Raw genomic sequence first — 5889 nt, 5'->3', positions numbered from 1 at the left:
TTATTTTTGTGTCTCGTAAGAAACGATAAATCCATATTTTTACTATATTTGTGTTGATTTTTTAATATAATTTTTAATTTTCACAAAATAGGTACCTCTCAGAAAAACCCAGACAGACCCCTGAAGTATTCTTTAAATTCTCTATTTAATCTAGTCTTTAAATTTTAATCATGCATTTCTTTCAAAACAGTTGCTATGCATTCAAAGTCATGTATTATAATGAAAAATTATTTTAGTTAGAGCTTCTAAAATATTGTTACAATATAGTTTTAATATTAAGTTAATTTGATTAAACATTTATAATTTTTTTTAATCATAAATTAAAGTTCTTACAGTGTATTTCAATAAAAATCAAAAAAATCTGACTTAAATCAAAAAAATCCGATTTAAATCAAAAAAATCTGATTCTTTTGATTTTTTTTAAAAAAATCAAAAAAATTACGAACCCTGCTTTAAAATAATGCAAAGAATTGTATACCGTATCATTCGACATTTTTTCGACTATTACCAAATATAAAATAATAAAAATAGTAAAAAATAAAATAGTAATAAAATAATAAAATAGTAAAAAATAATAAATATGAAGTAAAATGTATTTTTTGAGTGAATTTATCTTTGGACAAACGAATTTTACAATTGTGTGAAAAAAAATTTCAATTCAGTTAAAAAGTTTAGAGAATACGCAAAAAGTAAGATTAACCTTATGGGATCATTGGATCGCTCTCCTAACCAAACTAGGGGAACCCTATTTCCCCGATTGCGGCTACCCCCTATATTTTGGAAGTCAAAAATCGGAATCCGTCGGAAAAAAGGCATGTGTTATACAAAAATATAACCTATTTTATAAATATTAATTTCTCTTGCTTTATATAAAAAATTAAATTATTGAAAAATAATTTAAACCAAACTTTTAATTTCAACTTGTCTAAAAACTGTCTGCTTCAAAAACTATCTGCTAAAAAAACTTGAAAATTTGCTAAAAAAAAAAAAAAAAAAAACATACATAAATACAACAAAAATTACTTTTTTTAAAAACGTAACAGATAAGTTTTTGTAATCATGAATTAGATTAGTAGAAAGACAATTTTGTCTAAAGCATTTTATTGAATTAATGAAACAGAATAAAAAATATAATATAAGTGACTAAAATATGTTTTAAAAGTTGGGTTTCATTTACTAAAATATTGAGAATATGATAAATAATAGTATTACTTTATTTCGTTATTTTTATTTAAAAATATGAAAAAATTAAAAGAAATATATATACAGTATCTTTTTAGCATTATTTTTCTTAAAATTTAATTCACGACATTTCAGAAATAATCTTCTTTACTGAGATTTATTTCTCATTTTATGTATCAAAGAGATTTTTCTTTATTATTTTCGAAAAAGAATTTTGAAAGGATTGATAATTCTACGAAATAAGTTAGAAGTCGTTTAGTTTATTTGTTGAATTTTTCATTTTGTGCATCAAGTATGATTCATGGTGTTACTGTTTCTTTTGACAATTATTTACATATTTATAAAGCTTCCGTTAGATGTTAAATGAAAAGCAATAAAATATTCAACGTAATAGCATTTGCTAAAAGAACTAATATTAAAATATCAAACGCGACATGCAAACAAGAAATTCTTCATTATGTTTTGAGTCATAAATATTTGTTGAGTAATGAAATATTTTTAAAAATGTAATAACAGAAAAAGAAATGCATTGTATTTTTAACTGTTAACTTAGCATTTATTAGGTTGGTGTCACAGTTCATCTGGTTCACTAGATTGATTGCTTATTGACTAGTTTTACCAAATGGTAGAATTTAAACAAGGTTGTAGTAAACTAGTCTGACTTTTGAAGTAATGACTAATAGCATTTACTAAAAGAATTAATAATGAAATATCAAACACGACATGCAAACAAGAAATTCTTCATTATGTTTTGAGTCATAAATATTTGTTGAATCATGAAATATTGTTAAAAATGCAAGAAAAAAAAGGAAATGTTTATAGCTTAAAAATTTGAATCTTTAGCTGCTAATTTAATATTTATTAGGTTGGTGTCACAATTCATCTGGTTCACTAGATTGATTGTTCATTGACTAGTTTTACCAAATGGTAGAATTTAAGCAAGATTGTTGTAAACTACCTATTGATTGAATACTTCTGTATTCGCACAAATATTTATCAAAAAGGATGTTTTCTTCTTTTTACTCTATAAAATATAGATACAGAATTTTGAATTTTTTTTTTAAAGCTTTATAGTTTATTTAAAAAAATAATAATTGTCTATTCAGGTTAAAATGATGTGAATTTAAGATTCAAACAGGGATCAAAGCATGCGAATTAAAAGTGATCATTACGGAAAACCATATATAACAATTAATTTCGGATGAAAGTTAGCCAAGTAGGTGTAACTTTCCTATCTCTGTCTAATCCGTAGGATTTTGTAGTGTTATTCAGTACTGATATATTGATCGATTACTATATTCCATTCGATACAAAGAACTGGTATTCAGCTAGTAGTTTTATGAAATGCATCTGCTCAGTTATTTAAATCTTGAGTTAATCATTCTTAAAAATATTTAGTGAACAATACTTTGCTTTCCTAACACATAAATAACCAATATTAATTATAAAATAATCCTGTGCAGAAAATTATTTCAATGAAATAGCTTATTCCCACTAATTTCATTTTAAATATTTTTCATTAATAATAAACTACATATTATTTGGAAATTATTCTGTTAATTCTGTTCAGATAATATTTTATCTTCATATTCTATTGCGGCATTCTCGTATGCAATTTCTTTCATAATATAATCTACAAGTTTAATAACTCATATGAGGAATATTACAGATAATTTATACAGATTTATAAATAATATTAGTATTTCCTATTTTTATTTAAATGAAATTTAATGCAACAAGCTTAGCAATCAAAAGTCCTCAACAGTTGTAATGACCACTAAGCCAAGTTTGCCATACATAAATATATATATATGCACTCATTCACGTTTATAATACACTAGTATAGCCTCGATTATGGATTTAAAATATTATATCTTTAGCACCAATTTCTTGATAAAATGCTTCATAAAAAATGATTATAGCATTCAACTAATTACTTATAATCATGGGGGAAAATTGCTAACATTTTGATGACTGGAATTTTAAAATTACCATAGTTATATTTCTCAAAAAGTTATTTTTTATTCATATAATATAATAGTAGTATAATGTTATTAAAATAATAAAAATCAACTTCATACTCAAATTATAATAACTCCTGTTATAAATAATGATTAACTGGTTGTCGAGCGTATGTAATTTTCTATGAGAAAAAAAGTATAGAAAAGGAAATTCTTTCTGAAATGTACAATTAAATACCGGTATTTAATTTTTTAATAAATGCACCTACACTCAACTATTCTTTAGCTAATTAGTAATTTTAAAAATTTTTTTTATCAGTAATAAATGTAAAGAGAACTGCTTTGTTGGAACACAAACAGCCACTATTAATTTTTAAAAAAAAATGCTTCTCAGATTAAAGGAATAGTAATACTAATATTAAAAAATCACAAATTAATAGTTTTCATCAGCATGTTTATTAACACCTGAAAGTAAATCTGATTAAAATCGCATCTACAGACACGATCTTAAATTTTGAATATCTGGCTATAAGTTCAATAAAACACGCATCACTGATAAGACACCGACAAAAAATAACTTAAGCTACACGTGCCGTTTTGTTGTCACATGAACCTTATATTAAGCTTCAGCTTCTGCGCATGGCTGTTCTATTGTGAAAGGGTAATTTTTCATGTCTGTGTCTCATTGTTACCTCATGTCACTTCAGTGTGTGGCCTGCCTAAGGTTATCTGAAACCACATGTTTATTTTATTTATTTTTATGTTTCTAAAACGCGTTTTGTTTTATAATACTAAATAATTTAAAATCAACGGTAATTGTTAATATAAAAACTATCGTACTAAAAAACAAATTTAAGAGAGAAATGGTACTACTTCGTTGAGGATAGATGTAAAAAAAAAGCACCAATATTATTATTGACACCAATAATAATTAATTTTAGTAATAGTTACAAAGTGAATTAAAATTATAAGTTATGACTAAATTAATGGAGAAATTGTACTAATTCATTTAATACAGGGTAAAATGTCGCCAATCTGTTATTTGAGTCAATAATGCTTAACTAATTTTGGTAATAGGTACTAATAGAAAGAAAAAAAATATTATCTGTACAAAACAGTAAAATTAGCTGAGAAAAGTACTTAATGTTCGGTACGGGGAACCGTGAGAAGTCGCCTTGCTATTATTGACACCAATGATACTCAATTTTGAAAAATGGCACTATTACATCATGGTAAATAGTGCAGTTTTAATAAGTACCCAATATACTCTTATAAAGTTACACCGCATTTTAGAACTAGCTTGTAGCTCTGATAAAAAAAAATTAGTTTATTATGCTTTCTGTAGTACTTATTTATTTTTAAGTTGTGCCAGGTTATCTGAATGATCAACGCGATCGTGATAGCAAAACCGGACGAGGACCTCTCATGGTAAGCCTGACGGCAAGGGGACTCTAACCAACACCTCCTAGAAGTAGGAAGGCCTCAGCACGGATCAATTTAGTAGTCCGATGTGACGAAGTTAACTGCGCAGTTAATGAAAAATAAGAAAGATGTCATTACGTTCGGGGTACTAAGCTGCGCAGTGGTTGAAAATGCGAAATATTTAACTACTAAGGCCCGGATTTTGATGACATTTGCATTTTTTTTGTATTTTTGGACATTTTTTGTCCTTTAGAGCATTTTTTTAGAATTATAGGGCTTTTTCATAAATTTTGGGGGCGTATTTTGCATTTTGAAGCTTTTTTTGTTAATTTTTTTCAATTTTATTATTTTTTGGGGCATTTTTATTACATGAAATGCAAGGTTTGTCTTATAATTTGTCTTGATTCAGAAAATGCTGCATCAATTAAGAACGTGTTGGCCTCTGATAAAATCGAAAGAAACTTATCATTTATCAAATCTAACTTTGCTATTGTGTCCTCGACAATTACAAGCTTAGAGAAACAAGAATTGGAACTTACCGATGCAATATTGACGTAGTGAGTCAAGTGTTGCAAAAAGCAAGATAGCACTAAGTGTTGCTGCTGAACAATTGAACAAAGATTTGGAGAAGAACACTGGCCTCCAAACAATGAAGAAAATCTATAGGATATTAACAGGTTTAGCAACATCTTTTCAAATTGAAGAAGAATTGTCAGTAAGTGAGACCGTCTTTTTCAAGTACGCACCAATAACATCAGTAAGCGTTGAAAGAAGCTTCTCCAGGTATAAAAATTTACTTTCAGACGAGAGACGCTCGTTTACATTTCAAAATATCAAAAATCATTTAATAATCAAATGTAATTCTGATATTTAGTAATATTATGAGATGGAAGTTATTATGAGATGGAATATACATCAAAATTTCTATACAAAATAAAAATGTTTTGGAGTCAATACATTTTCCTTTTTTTTTGTTATTTCAGGAAATAAAACATATTTTTCAAACTTTAATGAACGTAGAACAAGTATTGCATTGCTTTATATTTTTTGAAATGACTCATAATAATTTTAAAGAGTAAAGCATTGTTTTAGTTCAATATTTTTACTTAAAGTCATGTCATAAGGCATTTTTAGCGCAATGTTCGCATTTTTAGAGTATTTTTTAAGGGCATTTTTTGCAATTTTTAAGGGCATTAGTTGAGATTTTTAGGTCATCAAAATCCGGGCTCAAGTCATTACGTTTAGACTACTAAAGGATATTTATGGTAACCCGTGCTGAGGCCTGCTCTTTTCTAGGAGGGGTTGCATGACACCTATCTTATTT

At 26.7% G+C, this 5889-nt stretch overlaps 1 protein-coding gene across 1 annotated transcript in view; it reads left to right on the top strand.

The window, feature by feature from the left end:
* Positions 1-5889, top strand: part of LOC107444126 (nonsense-mediated mRNA decay factor SMG8) — a gene marked incomplete at its 5' end in the record, with an annotated part of 35581 nt that overhangs the window by 3412 nt on the left and 26280 nt on the right.

Source organism: Parasteatoda tepidariorum, chromosome 8 (assembly GCF_043381705.1).
Source record: "Parasteatoda tepidariorum isolate YZ-2023 chromosome 8, CAS_Ptep_4.0, whole genome shotgun sequence".
Taxonomy (NCBI): domain Eukaryota; kingdom Metazoa; phylum Arthropoda; class Arachnida; order Araneae; family Theridiidae; genus Parasteatoda; species Parasteatoda tepidariorum.
Note: the sequence above shows the minus strand (reverse complement) of the source record. Positions and strands in the feature narration are given on the sequence as shown.